Here is a 23,556-nt window from a genome sequence, read left to right on the forward strand (position 1 = left end):
CCTCTTTCCCAACGCCCGCGGTTACCATAAACCCATAAACTGGACCAATGGTAGAGACGGATGCTGCGGTGGGTGTAGCAAGCGTAACAGCGGCGACGGCCATGCAGAAGTTCCGCCGTTGATGGCCCGTCTCGTGGGTGGGGGCGGTAGGAGGCGAGAAAGAGTTGCAGCACCTGTTCCCACGTGTGGGTGGTTGCGGAGCTCGGCCACCTGTTGTTTAAAGGTGCATACGAAGCGTTCTGCTCCTCCGTTGGGCTACAGGTGAGACGGAGCACGTGTTAGATGACGAATGCCATTTCGTTCAGAAAACTGTTCAGAGTCATGTGACGTGAACTGAGGTCCGTTGTCTGCAACAGTCACTTCAGGGATCGCTTGGTGATCGGCTACGCCCGAAGCTCGTTATGAAAATAAAGGAGTTGCAGTAACATCAAGTGACGGCCACTGTGGCCAAGCGGTTCTAGGCGCTACAGTCTGGAACCGCGCGACCGCTACGGTCGCAGGTTAGAATCCTGAATCGGGCATGAACGTGTGTGATGTCCTTAGGTTAGTTAGGTTTAAGTAGTTCTAAGTTCTAGGGGACTGATGTCCTCAGATGTTAAGTCCCACAGTGCTCAGAGCCATTTGAACCACTTGATCAATGAAATACTTACCATGATATTACTTTTTCCGTACCTTAGTAAACATTGCAGACTTGCAAAATATGAGACCAGCCTTGGATGCAGCACAAACATTCCTTTGACATGAGACTTTTTACGCACCGTTTGGCAGTTGATTTAAATTGTCTGAAAATTACATTTATTTCATTTTGCTACGATGGCGGAACAGTTATAGAAAGAACAGCGAAAACAAGTATGGTTACTATGCCATTACTACACGTTCCAACTAAATTATTATAAAAAGGAAGTATTCTTTTGAGTAAATAATACTATTTTTTAAAAGTTTTGTCTACCTCAAGCTTAGAGATCATCATACTATCGGATGGAGATGTTAAACTCGCTTGGCTTCTTGGTGTTGTGCAACAGGAATAAACGATGAATCTGTACCGATTTTCACTATTTCCAATGTCTAATCATCGTACACACAATACTTTCGCACTTCATGAAGGAGAAGTGAGAAAGCACATGAAGAGAAAAAAAGAAAGAAAGAAAAACTTTCGAATTGCATCTACCGCCTGGTTCCTCCCACCCAACGTGCCAAATAAATTTACAGGAAAACAAATCAGTGGATCAGGGAACAGACCTAAGTGGAAGATGTAATCTTGCTTGTAAAAAAAAATTAAGAGGAGGTGCACTGAACATGTCGCTCAGTGACTAGATGATGAATGGACCAAGGAAGTTTTTTGCTTAATGTCTCCGAGCCTTCGTCAAAACCGCAACTTCCGAATCAACTGGAATCTCTTGCAGACAGCTGCCTTGCAGAAATCGTCGACTTCTTTTCCCTTAACTCATTAATCGTTCAGTTAGTTTAGTACTGTCCGCCAAGTCTGAGATTGCGCTGACGTGTCCATCCCTACGTAGCTATTACAAACATCACTTCCAATTACACGTACGCTTGTTCTACTCTTATTTTTCCTTCCACTGCACCCAGCGTCAGGTTAACTGTTTCTGAATGACGCAGCACATGTCCCACTAGCATATCCCTTATTCTGGTAAGTCAGTTCATTATTTCGATCTTTATCTGTCCATTTGACTTTTATAACTCTTTGAGAATGGCGTTTTACAGATTCTTCCCGTTACTTCTTCTAAGGCAGAAAAAGTAAGTTTACTGGCAAATTATTGCTATCACACAACCACGATTTAATTCTTATTGAACAAATGCAGTTCCAGTATTCACCCTTGTTTATGAAGCAGCAGCCAGTGGAGATTTTTGTCACCATATAATGGTGGTTTTTATTTAGTATGTTTATTTTTTTGTTATTTTGGCTTCAGCTAATTGAGCCTTCAATAAAATCAAGAAAAAATTGCTTACTTGAAAAAAGGTATGATCAGTCGTAATAACAAACACAATGAAACTAAATAGTTATTATTGTGTTGTGCCGGCCGCAGTGGCCGTGCGGTTCTAGGCGCTGCAGTCACGAACCGCGGGACTACTACGGTCGCAGGTTCGAATCCTGCCTAGGGCATGGATGTGTGTGATGTTCTTAGGTTAGTTAGGTTTAAGTAGTTCTAAGTTCTAGGGGACTGATGACCTAAGATGTTAAGTCCCATAGTGCTCAGAGCCATTTAAACCAAGTTATTATTGTGCAAAACGAGCACAAACAACAAAATCTCTACTTAACATAAACCACATAATCTTGTTAAGTTCGTACCAGACAATGGCTGAACAGGAAGAGAGAGAACAAATAGATGCGAGTCGTTGATCGCTTAAAATTACATAGATAATACCATTACAGAGGTATTAATTTCATTGTAATCGCAGTGTCTATTAAGCTGCCATAAAATCTTCTCAGCGCTACAGCGCGAAAGCACACAGTCACACCTTACAACCATAAAATGATACTTTCCCAATCTTCACACTGCATTGCATTCTTCTCCTCTCTCCCGTCTGCCTTTTGCTGTTTATCGACCTCACTAAACTTTGTATTTTGGCCAGATATCATAGTAGTAATAGTAGTCTAAGCCACTACTTGGTGTACTGTTTTGCCCTTTATAGTCAAATACTTGAGTACACTCTGACCTGAGGGTCATCTGCACATACCTTCCTTGTGTGTATTTCAATACGTCTCTGACAGTTTAACAGCGTAGTTCAGACACATTAACTAATGTCTGCATAATTTTTGTAGTAATCTATGTTTACGTCAGTCAGTCAGTGAGTCTATGGTCCAGTCTATGGTCTAAAAAAAAATTGTTCAAATGGCTCTGAGCACTATGGGACTTAACATCTATGGTCATCAGTCCCCTGGAACTTGGAACTACTTAAACCTAACTAACCTAGGGACATCATACAACACCCCGCCGGGAATCGAACCCGGGAACCCGGGCGTGGGAAGCGAGAACGCTACCGCACGAGCACTAGATGCGGGCTATGGTCTAAAACATTCAGTAGATCATTAAATACTATTTCCTGTCTTGTATCCATCTCAAATAAATACTGAAATTTGTGTTTTTCGTATATAAGTATAATCTTCAAATCGTGTCTTATCTTTGGAAACAGCAGTCCTTCTATAGCTAGAGGCTGTCGTTGATGTAGTTTGGACTGCTACTCCAGCCTTGAGCTGTCTGACGGTGACCTAGAAAGCCGTGAACCAGTTATCAACAAAATGTAAAATGAATATTATTATGGAACATCAACACCCTGTGTTTAATTTTTTAGTTTCCAAGGTCTTCTTCCTCATTTTCTTATCGGCATCACAGATTTTAATTTTATTGCACGACTAAGGCCTGTGTCGGTCTTACTGAGTGGATACTCCTGGTCAGACTCACACATTCCTGCTGAGAGCACTATCAGGCAAGTGTCTGTACGGCTTTGCAATAACTCTGCATGACTCGTGTAGCACCTATGGAACTCCTTTCAGCTCTGTCCTCTAACTCAGTGTTGTAAAAAGCTTCCATGCATCGACTGAGGTATACGAAGTATCGACTACATAACTACTCACAATGAAACGGCATAGGTACATCGTTTCCGTTCGACTCATGCGTATATACGAAATAAGGATTGATCTTTTTCCATAGCAGTAGCATAAATACACTTATAGCGAAAGCGGTCGTTTCCGGTGATTTATGACGCTTTATTTTCTCTCCACATTTACAAGTTTCCAGATGGTGTCAAACGTTTGGACAGCATTGCATGCTGACTCGGATTGGAGATAGGTAGGACTCTTCATTGATCTTATGTAGGGAACCATTCGCATTCAGCTGAAGTGGTCTAGTGCAACACCTTGGTCACTTTGAAAGACTTGCCCCAGTAGCTGGCTGTAACAATCTGACATACACATGAGGGCTGTAACAGGAAATGTATATCGCGTAGACATCACAGTGTGTCCATCTCTCCACCGGCACCTTCTTAGATAATGATGTCCACTACGTTGCAGAGACGCTTGGCCATGAGTTCGTTTATGAATTGGTGCTATAAGTGTTATGATTATAGGAAAAATGCATCTAGTCTTGAGTAAAGAACACTTCAATATAATTTAAGGGGTGCCTTGTTTTATTCCATGCTGTAAGTCTTGCCACAGCACCGTTGCCACCAAATGGTTACACTGTCTGCCACACTTGAAAACTGCTGACACAAAATCCTGCATTGCTTGATAATACTTTATCATAAATATTCTAAGCAGTGACCCAAGTTATGTCACTGTCGCTCATATTATTATAAAAACTTTACACTCGTGACCGTAATTGTCTCCGGCCTTTACATATCCAGGAAAATGACCCCTACACAACTTTTATAACGCACCTTCAAGGTGCAGTTATCACTCTGAATGGAAATAATCACACACATGCGACAGCAATCGACTACGTCCGCCACATACGCGGCAGTTAGCTTCGGCATTCACCATCCCTCTCTAATAATGTAACATTTCTCAACACTGACAAGTACGAGCTTACTCAACCGCAGCCCGCACCTGACACTAACGAGCAGTGACAATGGGGGTGCTGTCTCACACCTTACGGCCAGTCAGGTACCAGGAAAATCCTCGCTACCTTATAAGGGTCACCTTCTCTCAGCCATTAGCAAGTGATCATATTCTGAATTGTGACGTCATAACCCGCAAGGATTTGAACTCAAGTCTCCTTGCTTACAACGTAGGTGTGCTAGTCGTTACACAACCACAGCAGGATAGTTAACACAGCTTCATGGCCTATCCTAGTCCAGTGCCCTCCTTCACACAAGGGGAAAATAAGCTGAAGACGTGAAGTACGTGTAGCTGTATTAACTGTGCTGCTATGGGAGTGTAATGTCTGCCACACCTGCCTACTGAGCAACAGAACCTGGGTTCAAGTCCCAGTGGTGGCACCAATTTTAATTCATTTATTCAGCTTATATCATTAATGCAGAATGAGAAATGTCTACATGTACAATTACATGTCTGAATTCAACAGCAACAGAAGAGTTTTGGGGCCCGCCGTACCACTTACATGGTCAGAATTTCACCACTGTGTTGACCGTACTGTACCTAACGGAGGTGGCTTATCGGAAGTGAAAGTCAAAATTACGTAAATATTCAAACATTAACAAACAATATTTTACCTAGCTTCACTGTTTAAAGAATAAAGAAAACGGTCGCCAGCCTAATTAGGCAAGAGAATGATTAACATTCTTGTTCAAGAAAATAGTTATTAGTAACTTTAACGGACAAACACAACCTATACTTTACCACACGCGAGTGCAATGAACTCTGACACCTGCATATGTTAAGGTTAAGGTTGGAACTAACAGCTAGAGCAGCACAAACTATTTGCAAAAATATAACGGATAACGAAATACACTAATACTTTCATGGCTTATTCAAACTGAATGGTCTTCATAACATTACAATTAATATTCACTGTAGAATCATAAATTGAACATTGGTTCAGTATTACTTTTCACACATTTTCCTAGCAGACATAAAATTGTAAATGTAGTTCACTGCAAAATTATGAACTGATCACAGGTTATGTCTCTCTCAACTAAATATTATTCTATTTAGAATGAAAGTTAATTGGAATTCACTAACAGCTTACTTCTCAGAGTCTTTTGAATAAAGAAATTATTTCCAGAATGAAATTTTCACTCTGCAGAAGAGTGGTCTTTCTATTAATTGTCATTTATCGTGAGCATAAAGGATAAACTGTGGATCCTATTACACTATCAATACACTTTCAATACCCAAAAGAAACAAGTGCTTAGCAAGCATGAGCATATAACTTTCCACAACTGCAGTTTTCCACTTTTACTAAGTGAGACAAAAAATTAACATAATTGTAAAGTACCGACTCACCTTCTGCGATTTACAGCAGGCAGCAATGTGATAATTTACTAAGCAAAAGTTTATAAGTCTTAGTCTTAATAACTTTTAATTTTGAAGTTGGCAACAACATATTAACAAGCAGTTTTAATAGGAAAATTATTTTCAGCAAGCATCATTTATTTAGCTCAGTCTCTTGCCACATTAACTTTTAAGTTTTTTTACTATGTTCAAGAGGCATTAATTAACAAAACAATGGGTTTTAATGCTCTTTCAGTAAGGACACTCGGTAATCACTTTAGTCCACACGGAGAGGAACCTGAGAGGTGTAATGATAAGGAAAAAAAATCAAGGCAGGTACATAAATTCATTTATAAATTACGTTATATTTGAGCACACTAACACATCCAATAAGCTGATCCTTCACTGCACGTTCTTATAGTGTGCCGTTACAGTGATTGCGAAATGTGGTGGCGATTGCATGTTAGTAGGTGGATTTTCAGGTATAATTGCTGGACTCTGTCATTTCTTGGTGGCGATGATGATTCCAGAATAATTCCAGCTCTTCATCCATCCATCCGAGGCATTGGAAAGCGTCAAGAAAAGCCTCTCTCGGAACCGGCACAATATACAACTTTTACATGGGCAGTTCACAGTTTGGTTGCTCGTTCCCGACTGATTCTTGTTCCACCTTTTCTACCTAGGCCAACCACAACTTGCGCGCGCTACTAAGTTCCGTTCCCGAGGGGAACCACACTACCTTTTACATACAGAACAACTAAGAATCCTAAGTGAAGGTCAGCAGTTTACATAACAGCAAACAATCATTTTAAACAAAACATATCATTTGCACATATAGGTAGTTCTAAACAAAATTATTTAAATACATGTATTTAAGGAAGGAAGTAGGTTACAGTATGCTTGTTCGCCCACTGCTTGAATACAGCTCAGCAGTGTGGGATCCGTACCAAATAGGGTTGATAGAAGAGATAGAGAAGGCCCAACGGAGAGCAGCGCGCTTCATTACAGGATCATTTAGTAATCGTGAAAGCGTTACGGAGATGATAGATAAACTCCATTGGAAGACTCTGCAGGAGAGACGCTCAGTAGCTCGGTATGGGCTTTTGTTAAAGTTTCGAGAACATACCTTCACCGAAGAGTCAAGCAGTATATTGCTCCCTCGTACGTATATCTCGCGAAGAGACCGTGAGGATAAAATCAGAGAGATTAGAGCCCACACAGAAGCATACCGACAATCCTTCTTTCCATGTACAATACGAGACTGGAATAGAAGGGAGAACCGATAGAGGTACTCAGGGTACGCTCCGCCACACACCGTCAGGTGGCTTGCGGAGTATGGATGTAGATGTAGATGTAGATGTAATTTTAAGGGTAACCAGACAGATTATATGAGGAAGACAAAGGATCCTTTGTGCATGTTACAGAGATTACACTTCATTGCAGTATCGAATTAATCATACACTGATTACAGAAGTTCAACGATGGGATGTTGAACAAAATAGAAAGCTAAATGAATCAACAAAAGGTATGTAGTGTCTAGGCTGAGGTGTTACAATAGCTGTCTCGATACGGGCCGTAGTCGACATGGTCAGCACGTTCTCTAGATCTCTGACGCACCGAAAACATCTGGTCATGGGCTTCCAAGAAATGGAAGCGCCACCACTCACCAGCATCTACGAATGGTGGACTGTGGCATTGAGTTTACACACACCATATCGGCAAGCGACCACGTTGCTATCATGAGGTGCCGTGATGAACCGACTGGTAGGGGTCGGCGGCATGCTTTTATCTCCTACCCCTCTCCCTCTGTTTAGGTATACCATTGGCTGTCCTCAACCAGCAGCTTTAAGCCCACTACTCTCACTGACACAATAATCCATCCTGGATTAAATAGCGCCCAGGTGAGTGTGCTGTGCATGGTCGCGGACAGCCTATGGAGTGTCCAATCAGAGGGGGGGGGGGGGGGGGGGGGAGAGAGAGAGAGGAGATAAAAGCGTGGGGTCGGCCCTCTACATCTTTCCATTAAAGTTTTGTCCTTAAAGTGAAATAGCCAGTTGTATTTGTAACGTGCAATATTTGTGGTTTACTTGTTCTCGGATTGAAGACAACTGTGTAAGTTGAAATGACATGTTTAATGTCGCAATATTAGCACAAAAATACTCGCTTTCACAGTTTTCAAGGTGACAACAAAACACTGTTGTCAGGATAACGCATCTTTTATTTATTTATTTTTTATTTATTTATTTATTTAACCTGGCAAGATTAGGGCCATCAGGCCCTCTCTTACATCTAACCAGGCATTCTACTTATTTTACAGTCATATGTTTTAGTAGGCATGTTAAACTACATCTAATACAAAAAGTCAGATAAACAATTAGAAAGGTACACCTCGAAAAATACATTATTGAAGAGAAAGATTTTAGGTAGGAGTGCTGGCAGCAGGGAGTATGAGGGAGACTCATGGTGAAGGGAGGAGAAGAATAGAGAGACATGATGAAACATGATTAAGGAAAATATAAAGGAAAAGAAGACTGTGTGGCTAATAGAGATAGATGAAGTGGAAGGCATCTCAGGAGCAAGATAGGAGTCGCTAGCTTTGCTATTTGATAGATGAGAGGATTGGCCTTGCACATTAATTTTGTGGAGAATTTTATGCGGATGATAGTAGGAAATGCTTCAACTTCTTCTTAAAAGCAGCAGTAGATTGAATTTTCCTCAAGGTAAGGGGCAGTTTGTTCCAGAGGCGGACAGCGGCAACTGAGAAGGAGTTTGCAAAAGTTTTTGTTTTGTGAGTGGGCACAGTTAGGATACCAGATAAGAGTGACCTCGTGTTTCGATTATGATGGCATGACAGGTTTTTGATCTCTGAAGCTAGGTACTGGGGTGCTTGCGCGACGAGGAGTCGGTGAAGTAGACATAGAGTGTGGTAGTCACGCAGTTTGTCCGGCCGCAGCCACCCTAGCTCGGAGTATGAAGCACTAACATGATCATATCGGCGAATGTTGCAGGTGTAACGCACACAGGAATTCATGGTTAGCTCTAGCCGTCTTTTGTTTTCACTATTCATGCCTTGTTGAATCACATCACAATAGTGGAGGTTCGGTAGAACGAGTGCTTGCACGAGCTGGCGTTTCAAGTCCTGTGGGAATATGTTCCGAAACTTTTTGAGAGCATAGAGACAAGCAGACGTTTTTCGGCACACTGCGACTGTATTCTCCACCCAGTTGAGATGCTCGTCCAAAGTTACACCCAAGTTCTTCACTGTTTTCTGATATGGTATTGGAGTACCTTCGAGCAGAATAGGAGGTAGCCGTTCGAGGAAATCTGAACTTATTAATTTCTGATGGGCTATTAAGATTACTTGTCAACATCGAAAAGTGAAATAATGCTAAACACAACAATCTTGAATATTTAACTCTCAGAAAGTTAAATTTTCCTAAACACGACAATATTAAAGTTTAACTAGAAGTTTCTTTACAAAATTGTTCCTACACTTACGTTATGATGGTCAGTACTACAAAAATCGTCCGATTCCAGTTCAAACTTCGGTACTATTTTAAGGATGACAATCAAGTCTATAGTGGATGGTTAGTTATGTGACAAATTGAGCAAAAGGTTACCCAAGGTATCTCGAGTTTGCAGTGGACACAAGCTGGTGAACCAACAAATTTACGCCTCTGAATGCCGTATTTACCTTAAGCTGCGATGAGCTGTCGTTTGCTAGGCCACTCTCTTCCACTGAAATTCCTAGAAAACTAATTACACGTTTGCTAAATTTTCCAGCCGAAAGTTTCCCTATGTTTCTCGTTAGTCGAGAGAACATGTACTCATCCCTAGTCTTAGAATGTGACGATATCCACGTGCATGGTTGGAGCAGCGTGCATATTATAATGCCCTCTCAGTTCTTGCAACCAATTGGCTGGTTCCTTTGTCCACAGTTGGAGCTAAACGATGCTACAGCTAATTTATAGCTGGATATCAGCCACTCTGAACGCAGTGTTCACATAAATTACTCCTCTGTGTCGTAGAGAGCGTTACATTCTCTGTTCTGCACATGACGCCAGTTCAGAGAAGAGTCCACGAAAATTTCTGTCTTGTCTTACTCACAGGCAAACTGTCTCCCCACTTGGGTTCTTTCGTTCTTCACGTCACGGCTTTTTTCGACCAATAAGAGCGTTCCGCTTATTATGTGGAAACTCTCTCTACCAATCCAATTGCAAGGTGCCTCCCATTAAATTGGGTTGAAACGTTGGCTCTTTTCTCCTTCGTAGCGCGTTTCTGCCAATCACACGTTTTGTGCCCATTCCCGATGCCTAAATGCGTACATTGACTCTCTCACGTGTGTACAATTCGCTGGACACGTGATCGAACATAGATCATTGGTCTTGTTTTGTATACATTTGCATTTCCAAAATGCAGTTTTTTAAAAAGATTTCTTTCCTGTCCTCCCTCAGATGGGCCGTAATACTCACTCTCCCCATCTGAGTCACCTGGTTGGTCATTGACTTTCCGCTTGGGACACCCCTTTACGCGGTTTCCGTGGTACCCCCTGCAGTGCGGCCTTGCCTCTGCTCTTGTCCCTCTGAATTCCAAAACAAAAATGACTCTCGCTGCTTGTTTCACCTTCCTCTCAAACTTGCATCATAGGAATGGTGTGTTATTACCATCAATTGAGCATAATCCCTTTTTGCATTTCCGAATGATAGGCAAATTTGCTCATTACCACCGAATTAAGTTAGGTGTCATATTCACCTTCCTGTTGTGATGTATAAAGCTCTCATGTAAGGTGCGAATCTGACCTTCATTTATACTGCCTCCTTACATATTACGCTAAAATTCATAATGCCACAATCAACAAACAGTACTTCTTGAAGTAATATGAAAAATAAAGAATCAAAATAAAATGTGAAAAGTGTAATACAGAGGTTCCAAAGAATAACTTAGCAAGCTCTAGAGTAGCTCACTCTTCCTCCCTCAGGGGTAGAGAACTGAAAAGTGCTGCCGAAATACTGTGCCCATTGGACAGTGACATCCGGTAATCCACCCGTGAACTTTTTCAACACTTATATATTAGTCATATATTCTTCTTGGGAACTGTATAACCACAATAAGTAAAATATCATATTTTCCTGATGTTGCTGTTTTAAGGCCAGCAGTGCAGTTCACGTCCAAGAATTGTATGCATGACTGTTCGGTGTGGTACACTGAGGTTCGTCTCTCTGTGATGTTCTATGACAATTTGATGTTAAGTTATCTAAGTTTAATGCTGTTATCAATGAGAGTGTGATAACGAAATTAGTTCCACAAGCGACTTAGGAAAGCGACGTCGACTCTCTTGGGGTTGTTTGGGGAAGGAGACCAGACAGCGAGGACGTCAGTCTCATCGGATTAGGGAAGGACGGGGAAGGAAGTCGGCCGTGCCCTTTGAAAGGCACCATCCCGGCATTTGCCTGGAGCGATTTAGGGAAAACACGGAAAACCTAAATCCGGATGGCCGGACGCGGGATTGAACCGTCGTCCTCCCGAATGGTCGACTCTCTCCAACACTAAAATTTTCTCAGCATTGAGCGACAGACAGAATTCCATTTGGTAGGATGGCATCGACACGTAGAAGAAGGCAACATTATTCACAAGGTCCATAGTATTAATTTGTACTAGTACAGTGAATATTTTAATTGCGTTTTCAATTAGTTTATTGAAACAGCAGTGATAATCAAAGGGAAATTAATCAGTGGCAGTATATTGTTTCACAATATTTAAAACACACTGATATTTCTAAAGTATTTTACAAATTCGACGCTTGTAGAAACCTACTGATTCTACCGATGTGATTAAACCAGTGTAGTTTAAAGATAATTTTCGTTTAGAAATTAATTGTTTTGACGGTAGATCGATCAAGAGAGGGAAAGGTAAAATGTTACGAGTATAAGATCAGAGGGAGAAGTGCCTGAGAGATGACTTCCCTATCAATCTCCTTGATAGTTTATTTTCTCAAATCAACAGAGTGTGTTATCAAGCAGCAGCACATGTGATGTAGTTTTGCTGGTCGAGTTTCTTTCAATGTGACCGAAAGTTGTCTCAGTTACTGTCAACACATTACTGCTGTGATGGACACATCCTTGGGAAAGAAATCGTAATCTAAAACACACTTTCTTAGGTAACAAATGGAAAATATTATCTTCACACTATACTTTGCTCGAGTTTACGTCTTTTGGTAGCATTCCTTCTTAAGAAGTTAACGATAAAGGCATCATAGCTAGTCACCAGTAACAGTATTTGGTAGGACTGCTCAATGAGCGACCTGATGACTTTCAAGCAAAACTGCAATAATAGTCCGTTGATTTCTGTTGTTTCGAATCAGAGCATGCAGTACTCCTCCACCAGATTTCTGAAAATGCCTGTTGAATGCAAATGTCGCATGATGGTTAACTGGCAATTCATCACTTATATCAGAAGTCGAAACTTACTTAGTGAGGGAAATCATTCATGCCAGAACGATCTTTGTCGAAACAGGAATACCTTTTTCTGACGTATTTTTCCCAAAAGCACTCGCTCCACACACAGTTCAAATATTTCGAGCTACCTCCTCTGCATCCACCTCTCTATTATACCAAAAGTAAATACTGTGTTGCAGATGTTACACCTATTTCCACTTCTGCCCAATTTTACAAGGATTAACCGTAGTTCAAAATCCAATGCTTAACTACAAGATTATAACAAGAACTTCAAATTCGAAAAAAAAGAAAGTTTAGAATGCACAACGATCCCCACTAGACCACGGGCTCACACAGCACGACACCATCTCGGAAAACACAACACTTCCTCCTGAAAATTCCGCATCTTACAGTGTTGTGCAGATGGCCGGACATAGCATTGTCAGGGGCGGTCCGTTTTATTGGCCACCTTAAGTGAACGACTCTGAGTGAGTCTCAGTTGTGGCCGGCCGGTAGTCAGTTTTCATGTTTAAGACTGTACATAGAACGCCAGGAACTCCAAGTGTTAAGAAAGGGAGCAGGAGAAAGGCTGACCCAGAAAAACATGGCTTGGAGATACACAGGAGGATCTAAAAACAATGGGAGTCAGGAATTGGACAAGGAAAGCGATGGAGGCAGGCGAAAGCAAAGGGACCTTCACTCCAAGTTTAAACGCAGCCAAAACCTCTCAGACAAACAGAAGCTAAACGATGTCAAAGTTAGCGTAAGGAGGGCTATGCGTAAAGCGTTCGGTGAATTCGAAAGTAAAATTCTATGTACCGACTTGACAGAAAATCCTAGGAAGTTCTGGTCTTACGTTAAATCAGTAAGTGGCTCGAAACAGCATATCCAGACACTCCGGGGTGAGGATGGCATTGAAACAGAGGATGACACGCGTAAAGCTGAAATACTAAACATATTTTTCCAAAGCTGTTTCACAGAGGAAGACCGCGCTGCAGTTCCTTCTCTAAATCCTCGCACAAACGAAAAAATGGCTGACATCGAAATAAGTGTCCAAGGAATAGAAAAGCGACTGGAATCAGAGAAAAGTCCACTGGACCTGACGGGATACCAATTCGTTTCTACACAGAATACGCGAAAGAACTTGCCCCCCTTCTAACAGCCGTGTACCGAATGTCTCTTGAGGAACGGAAGTTCCAAATGATTGGAAAAGAGCACAGGTAGACCCAGTCTTCAAGAAGGGTCGTCGAGCAGATGCGCAAAACTATAGACCTATATCTCTGACGTCGATCTGTGGTACAGCATGTTGTTATCAATGGAGAGACGTCTACAGATATTAAAGTAACCTCTGGCGTGCCACAGGGGAGTGTTATGGGACCATTGCTTTTCACAATATATAAATGACCTAGTAGATAGTGTCGGAAGTTCCATGTGGCATTTCGCTGATGATGCTGTAGTATACAGAGAAGTTGCAGCATTAGAAAATTGTAGTGAAATGCAGGAAGATCTGCAGTGGATAGGCTCTTGGTGCAGGGAGTGGCAACTGACCCTTAACATAGACAAATGTAATGTATTGCGAATACATAGATAGAAGGATTCTTTATTGTATGATTATATGACAGCGGAACAAACACTGGTAGCAGTTACTTCTGTAAAATATCTGGAAGTATGCCTGCAGAACGATTTGAAGTGGGATGATCATATAAAATTAATTGTTGGTAAGGCAGGTACCTGGTTGAGATTGACTGGGAGAGTCGTTAGAAAATGTAGTCCATTAACAAAGGAGGTGGCTTACAAAACACTCGTTCGACCTATACTTGAGTATTACTCATCAGTGTGGGATCCGTACCAGATCGGGTTATTTGGTCACAGGGTTATTTGGTAACCGTAATAGCGTTACGGAGATGTTTAGCAAAATCAAGTGGCAGACTCTGCAAGAGAGGCGCTCTGCATCGCGGTGTAGCTTGCTCGTCAGGTTTCAAGAGGGTGCGTTTCTGGATGAGGTATCGAATATATGGCTTCCCCCTAGTTACACCTCCCGAGGAGATCACGAATGTAAAATTAGAGAGATTCGAGCGCGCACGGAGGCTTTCAGACAGTCGTTCTTCCCGCGAACCATACGCGACTGGAGCAGAAAAGGGAGGTAATGACAGTGGCACGTAAAGTGCCCTCCGCCATACACCGTTGTGTGGCTTGCGGTGTATAAATGTAGATGTAGATGTAGACAAAGAAGGCCAAGGTTCTACAAGGACAGTGAGTTCGTAACTTAGGTTCAGCGGGCTTTTTTAATGGATGTGAGCATTATTGGAACCCAGCGGACGGTAGCCTTTTTCTGTTCAGTATTTCGTCCAAAATTTTGAAAACTGATCGATGACTGATATTTCAATTCTTTCGCTGTCGCCTTGATTGTGATTCGTTGGTCTTCGAACACCAGGGCCGTCACTTCTCTTGCGATTCCCTGTGCCTCGCAAAGAGACTGTCTGCCACTTCATTCTTCGTCAATCAGACTCGTCTGAGCCCACTGGAAGTGTCTGCGCCGCTCTATTGCTGTTACATGATGGTGTGGAGATGCCGTAGACTTCCAATTCAGCATGGATCGTTATAATGTTGTTCTCCAACAAATACAATAAACGAATTACAGATAGTAGTCCTCTACCGCTTTGTCATTTTTCGTTGCAGCTATGGAAGACTTTACTTCTTCCATTATGATGGTTGGTCCTTTCTAGTCATCACTAACGCTGTTGTGTGATTCAAGTTCCAGTTTCTGGTTTGCTGTTTGTGTCATATAGCTCTTTTAGATATTCTTCCCATCTCAATAGGACATCATCACGATCGTTGTACACTAAGAAAAGGAAAATTTTTTTGCAGTAGTCTGGACGGAGAACTGAAGAAGAGACTCATAACGTCTTGTATGGAATGTTCTTCTATATGGCGCTGAAACATGGACTGTGAGGAAGAAAGACGGAGAAAGGCTGGAGGCTTTTGAGATCTGGACATGGCGGAGGATGGAAAGAATAAGTTGAATGGACAGAATAAAAAATGAAGAGGTACTGATAAGAGTGCGAGAGAAAAGACAGTTACTATATGTAATAAAGAGAAGAAAAAGAAATTGGATTGGGCATATACAGGGTGTTTCAAAAATGACTGGTATATTTGAAACGGCTATAAAAACTAAACGAGCAGCGATAGATATACACCGTTTGTTGCAATATGCTTGGGACAACAATACATTTTCAGGCGGACAAACTTTCGAAATTACAGTAGTTACAATTTTCAACAACAGATGGCGCTGCAAGTGATGTGAAAGATATAGAAGACAACGCAGTCTGTGGGTGCGCCATTCTGTACGTCGTCTTTCTGCTGTAAGCGTGTGCTGTTCACATCGTGCAAGTGTGCTGTGGACAACATGGTTTATTCCTTAGAACAGAGGATTTTTCTGGTGTTGGAATTCCACCGCCTAGAACACAGTGTTGTTGCAACAAGACCAAGTTTTCAACGGATGTTTAATGTAACCAAAGGACCGAAAAGCAATACAATAAAGGATCTGTTTGAAAAATTTCAACGGACTGGGAACGTGACGGATGAACGTGCTGAAAAGATAGGGCGACCGCGTACGGCAACCACAGAGGGCAACGCGCAGTTAGTGCAGCAGGTGATCCAACAGCGGCCTCGGGTTTCCGTTCGCCGTGTTGCAGTTGCGGTCCAAATGACGCCAACGTCCACGTATCGTCTCATGCGCCAGAGTTTACACCTCTATCCATACAAAATTCAAACGCGGCATCCCCTCAGCGCCTCTACATTTGCTGCACGAGAGACATTCGCTAACGATATAGTGCACAGGATTGATGACGGCGATATGCATATGGGCAGCATTTGGTTTAGTGACGAAGCTTATTTTTACCTGGACGGCTTCGTCAATAAACAGAACTGGCGCATATGGGGAACCAAAAGCCCCATGTTGCAGTCCCATCGTCCCTGCATCCTCAAAAAGTACTGGTCTGGGCCGCCATTTCTTCCAAAGGAATCATTGGCCCATTTTTTTCAGATCCGAAACGATTACTGCATCACGCTATCTGGACATTCTTCGTGAATTTGTGGCGGTACAAACTGCCTTAGACGACACTGCGAACAACTCGTGGTTTATGCAAGATGGTGCCCGGCCACATCGCACGGCCGACGTCTTTGATTTCCTGTATGAATATTTCGATGATCGTGTGATTGCTTTGGGCTATCCGAAACATACAGGACGCGGCGTGGTTTGGCCTCCCTATTCGCCAGACATGAACCCCTGTGACTTCTTTATGTGGGGACACTTGAAAGACCAGGTGTACCGCCAGAATCCAGAAACAACTGAACAGTTGAAGCAGTACATCTCATCTGCATGTGAAGCCATTCCGCCAGACATGTTGTCAAAGGTTTCGGGTAATTTCATTCAGAGACTACGCCATGTTATTGCTACGCATGGTGGATATGTGGAAAATATCGTACTATAGAGTTTCCCAGACCGCAGCGCCATCTGTTGTTGACAATTGTAACTACTGTAATTTCGAAAGTTTGTCTGCCTGCAAATGTACTGTTGTCCCAAGCATATTGCAACAAACGGTGTATTTCTGTCGCTGCTCGTTCAGTTTGTATTGCCGTTTCAAATATACCGGTCATTTTTGAAACACCCTGTATTAAGAAATAATGACGGACTGATAAAAACAGTTTTAGAAGGTTACGTAGAAGGGAAAAGGAAGCGAGGAAGGAAGGGATTCCAGATACTGGATGGCATGATGGACGGTACAACATACAGCAGCCTTAAGAAGGAACCAGTGGATCGCAGAAAATGGAGAGGCACAGGACCTGCTAATATAGCGGACAGCTGATGATGATGACGATTTCTCTTTGTCAGTGGGCTGGGCCATTCCAGTTTGGCTCCTCTAGTGGATCGCTGTGTCATGCTGGCACAATCGTGACAATGTGCAGCGAAACTTGGTAGATATACTAATACGCTGATGCAGAATCGATTTACGCTGGAAAAAATAACTCCAATTATTGCCACCAGGTGCAAATCAGGCGCTGTGAATTCAAGAAAGGCGTACAGAAATGTTTCCGCATCTAGTGGATTAGGGACGGGACATGGGCGGCAAAGGTCAAACACATTGAGGAAGGCAATGTGTTGGTTTTATTATTAGCCGAGGCATCCACAATTTGTGCAGTACGAGCACCGGAGGCGTCCATGACATACTGCATCCGTAAAAGGACGTGGCCAACAGTTGCTAGCAGCAGTTCTGGAGGAATCTGAGCAACATACCGGCTTCCAGGTCAGTTAAAGACCGAAGTGTCCCAGGTAAACGAATATTTAGATATACTCAGAGCCAAAACTCAGATGTATTCAGATCACGTGATCTTGCAGATCAAGCATCGGGAGATAAGACGTTCGTGGAAGGATGCGTTAAGCAGAACTTTCATTGGAAAGATACATGTGTTGCAACATCTTGCATGAAAACAGTGACTTCCGCAGAGTTGCGCTGTGATAAAGCGGGAATCACCTGTTGCACAATGAAGTCTCAGTCACATCACGTTACACCTGCAGGTCCTCTGGGTGTGTTCAAGGAAGACGAGAGCGCGAATAAAGGTGCATGTGAATCCACTCCACGCAGCTTCATGCGGCGAGTACAGTGGCCCTCAGCGCACAACAGGCTGGTTAATAGCACCTCACATTCGCCAGGTCTGTATGCTCACTACACTCTGTGGTTTAAAAATGTGCACCCATCACGCAACAGAATATTGCACAGCCACATGTCATCCGTGGCAGAAATCGAAGAGCAAACACGGGAAGTTGCTGTGGATCAAGAGGCTTCAATTGCTGCACCGTCTGCATCCTGTACGGGTACCAGCGTAACGCAGACCGCAAAACTTTCCGTACTGTTGACCATGGGATGACAATTTTCGTGAAGCTGCCAAGCATTAGAACATGCTGCATGGTCAGTTACAACAGATACCTCGTCCATAGAAAGCCCTCCTCTAACATGTGCTGCACCAAGCTCACTCTTGTTTTCGAATTTCTTCATCATCATAATCTTTAAATCATTTAATGGCATCAGGCATCTCTTCGGACTTTTCAGTCTCTCAATGCAGCACTGTACTTTCTGCCATTCACATAAAACAGTTTCGCTAATAGCTGTAACCTCCCCCTCACGTATCGACCTTAATAACAGTGAAAAATTTAACCGCGTGTACCTAATGGAAATTTGGGAAAAGCAATCGTCACCGATGTTATTCTGCCGGTAAAGAGGGAGGAAGGGTTACATCTAAATGAAAGGAAGAATGCAAATGAAACCGGTGGAAATTAATTTTGAAAATGGGTAAGGTTAATGAAGAAAGTAAATGTGCGGTCGTTACTTGAACAATTGACTGACGTTAATTAGATATTTGAGATTTGGGGACAATTACGGTCGCCAGTCCTATGGACAACTACTAGAATAACTGAAAAAGAAATGTTATTGCACATATAATTAGCACTAAAAGCGTAGCAACTGAAAGTTGACAGGTGTTGTGTGACAACTGAATGTTTGTCAGAATTAATAAATTTCGGTACACTCTGACTTAATTTAGCAAAAGAATTAATAAAACCGGAAAATTGAAAGCTAATTTAGTGACTGAAATTAATAGTGAACTTTGCTTCTGAAGCACTACGAAATTAAATAAAATATGGTTAGTCTTGGACTACCTTAACAATCATCTCAAGAGCTACTTGAATCTACGCAATTTATAAACAAGAGATTTAACTTTGAACTTGAATTAATTTATTTTGAACAATTAACAATAGTAAAATTTAGTATGTACCAAGCTGAGCTGCAGTCACAGGTAAGCTAAAATATGGTAACAAAACTCTCACTCTTAATTTGTGCTTGTGTAATCTAAATATTGTAGCCAGATATGAATACTTTAACTGAACTTTGAAATTAAAACAGTGAAATCGAATGATATTACTTTAATACTGGCGTATGAATTTCAACGAAACTCGGGTTCATTCCAGAAAAGGAAGGGACCCTGCTTGCTAATGCAATAGGGACAATGAGCTACAAAGGTTCATTGCTGTATTTCAGTGATGCAAATGGAACAGTTTGAAAAGCTGAGGTCTGCCATACAGTTCTAAAACTTTACGTGCTTTCAGTCTTCCTTGTTGGTTGATTGAAGGTTTGAAGTCGTCGGTCGAGGAGGTGGCGACCATCACTTATTGTCGGCCGTATCTGTTGCAGAAGCTGGATGTTGGCGCGCCTTCTTCTCGACACGGTCACCAGGCAAAACGGGCTCTTGATGTGTGCCAGCCAATGTTTCCCGCCCGCGACACCGTGCCAGAAACTATCATAGCAAGCCGAGAGCAATTACATGCTACCAAACCCCTAAAGCGCGGCAACTCGCGGGAGCGTCACTCAACACACCTGCTACACCGCCCTCCCCCACCAGACTCTGCTCTGACCGCGCTCCATGCGGCAGAGTTAATCCTACCAGAGATCCTAAACACTTTGGTTCTCCATGTAATCGGTCGACAGTATAGTTTTCCCTAGGCAAGACTCAGCGTAAAAATACAAATAAGATTTACAAAACAAACGAATTATACACTCCTGGAAATTGAAATAAGAACACCGTGAATTCATTGTCCCAGGAAGGGGAAACTTTGTTGACACATTCCTGGGGTCAGATACATCACATGATCACACTGACAGAACCACAGGCACATAGACACAGGCAACAGAGCATGCACAATGTCGGCACTAGTACAGTGTATATCCACCTTTCGCAGCAATGCAGGCTGCTATTCTCCCATGGAGACGATCGTAGAGATGCTGGATGTAGTCCTGTGGAACGGCTTGCCATGCCATTTCCACCTGGCGCCTCAGTTGGACCAGCGTTCGTGCTGGACGTGCAGACCGCGTGAGACGACGCTTCATCCAGTCCCAAACATGCTCAATGGGGGACAGATCCGGAGATCTTGCTGGCCAGGGTAGTTGACTTACACCTTCTAGAGCATGTTGGGTGGCAAGGGATACATGCGGACGTGCATTGTCCTGTTGGAACAGCAAGTTCCCTTGCCGGTCTAGGAGTGGTACAACGATGGATTCGATGACGGTTTGGATGTACCGTGCACTATTCAGTGTCCCCTCGACGATCACCAGAGGTGTACGACCAGTGTAGGAGATCGCTCCCCACACCATGATGCCGGGTGTTGGCCCTGTGTGCCTCGGTCGTATGCAGTCCTGATTGTGGCACTCACCTGCACGGCGCCAAACACGCATACGACCATCATTGGCACCAAGGCAGAAGCGACTCTCATCGCTGAAGACGACACGTCTCCATTCGTCCCTCCATTCACGCCTGTCGCGACACCACTGGAGGCGGGCTGCACGATGTTGGGGCGTGAGCGGAAGACGGCCTAACGGTGTGCGGGACCGTAGCCCAGCTTCATGGAGACGGTTGCGAATGGTCCTCGCCGATACCCCAAGAGCAACAGTGTCCCTAATTTGCTGGGAAGTGGCGGTACGGTCCCCTACGGCACTGCGTAGGATCCTACGGTCTTGGCGTGCATCCGTGCGTCGCTGCGGTCCGGTCCCAGGTCTACGGGCACGTGCACCTTCCGCCGACCACTGGCGACAACATCGATGTACTGTGGAGACTTCACGCCCCACGTGTTGAGCAATTCGGCGGTACGTCCACCCGGCGTCCCGCATGCCCACTATACGCCCTCGCTCAAAGTCCGTCAACTGCACATACGGTTCACGTCCACGCTGTCGCGGCATGCTACCAGTGTTAAAGACTGCGATGGAGCTCCGTATGCCATGGCAAACTGGCTGACACTGACGGCGGCGGTGCACAAATGCTGCGCAGCTAGCGCCATTCGACGGCCAACACCGCGGTTCCTGGTGTGTCCGCTGTGCCGTGCGTGTGATCATTGCTTCTACAGCCCTATCGCAGTGTCCGGAGCAAGTATGGTGGGTCTGACACACCGGTGTCAATGTGTTCTTTTTTCCATTTCCAGGAGTGTACATCGGCATAAATGCGCGCGCGCACACACACACACACACACACACACACACACATATATATATATATATATATATATATATATATATATATATATATTGTAAAACAATTGCAATATAAAGACACCGAAATATCATATCTTCAGGTAACAAAATAAGGAAAAAATGTATAGTGTAATAGATGGAAATAGGAGGATATGCATCTCCAGCGTTACACAGCGCACGATCTCTCTTCTCGATAGCCATGATATACACCCGCATTATGGCTTGTCAAATGGAATCGCGGATATCATATCGTCATACAAAGAGTGTACAGTGCCACATTTTTATCTGGTGGCCACAGTTCGAACTGATTTATTTTTCTGCGCAAATCGGTTCCGCATTAACACATTAGCATATCTACCAAGTTCGGCTCCTTTCGTGACTAGCTGTATTTTTGTTATTGGCATCCGGTATCTTAACGTAAACAAATAAATTACTTAAACTAATGATTTCCAAACCATAATTCTACACCTACATCGATACTCTGCAAATCACATTTAAGTGCCTGGCAGAGGGTTCGTCGAACCACCTTCACGATTCTCTATTATTCCAATCTCGTATAGCGCGTGGAAAGAACAAACACCTACATCTTTCAGTACGAGCTCTAATTTCCCCTATTTTATCGTGGTGATCGTCCTTCCCTATTTAGGTCGGTACCAACAAAATATTTTCACATTCGGAGGAGAAAGTTGGTGACTGTAATTTCGTGAGAAGATTCCGTCACAACGAAAAAGGCCTTTCTTTTTAATGATGTCCAGTCCAAATCCCTGCCATATTCCGTGATAATACAAAACGTGCTGCCCTTCTTTGAACTTTTTCGATGTACTCAATCAGTCCTATCTGGTCAGGATCCCACACCGTGCAGCAGTATTGCAAAAGAGAATGAACAAGCGTAGTGTAGGCAGTCTCCTTAGTAGATCTGTTACATTTCCCAAGTGTCCTGCCAATAAAACGCAGTCTTCGGTTATCCTTCTCCACAACATTTTCTATGTGTTCTTTCGAATGTACGTTTTTCTTAATTGTAATACCAAGGTATTTAGTTGAATTTACGGCTTTTAGACTAGACTGATTTACCTTGTAACCGAAGTTTAAAGAATTCCTTTTAGCACTCACGTGAATGACCTCACACTTTCTGTTATTTAGGGTCAACCTCCAATATTCACACCATTCATATATCTTCTAAATCGTTTTGCAATTTGTTTTGATCCTCTGATGACTTTATTAGTCGATAAACGACATCGTGATCTGCAATCAAATGAAGACGGTTGCTCAGATTGTCTCCCAAATCGTTTATATAGATACGGAACAGCAAAGGGCCTATAACACTACCTTGGGGAACGCCTAAAATCACTTCTGTTTTACTCGATGCCCTTCCGTCAGTTACTACGAACTGTGGCCTCTCTGACAGGAAATCGCAAATCCAGTCACATAACTGAGACGATATTCCATAAGCACGCAATTTCACTACAAGCCGCTTGTGTGGTACAGTGTCAAAAGCATTCCAGAAATGCGGAAATACCGAATCGATCTGAAATCCCTTGTCAATAGCGCTCAACACTTCATGTTAATAAAGAGCTACTTGTGTTTCACAGGAACGATATTTTCTAAACCAATATTGGCTGTGTGTTAATAGACAGTGTTCTTCGAAGAAAATTTAAAATCTTATTACTATTACGATTTGCAGAAGAATTTTGCAACACATACACTCTAATACAAGAGACAAGGTTCCACCACGAAGGAATTACGTTCCTCCCGCGGAATTTGGTAGATGTGATGCACATATACAGACCAACAAATGATTACACGTGAAATGACCCGCCAGGGTAGCCGAGAGCGCCAACGCGCTGCTTCCTGGACTCGAGTACGCGCGCCGGCACCGGGTCGAATCCGCCCGGCGCATTAACGATGAGGGCCGATGTGCCGGCCAGCCTGGATGTGGTTTTTAGGCGGTTTTCCACATCCCGCTAGGTGAATACCGGGATGGTCCCCATGTTCCGCCTCAGTTACACAGCTCGCAGACATCTGAACACTTCCGCACTATTCCACTCGACGCCGACAGTTGGGGTGCACTAATTCCCTCCCAGGGGGTATGTGGTGGCGGTAGGAACGGCATCCGGCCACCTCTTAAATATTAACATGC

Source organism: Schistocerca gregaria, chromosome 3 (genome assembly GCF_023897955.1).
Source record: "Schistocerca gregaria isolate iqSchGreg1 chromosome 3, iqSchGreg1.2, whole genome shotgun sequence".
In the NCBI taxonomy this organism is placed as follows: Eukaryota; Metazoa; Arthropoda; class Insecta; order Orthoptera; family Acrididae; genus Schistocerca; species Schistocerca gregaria.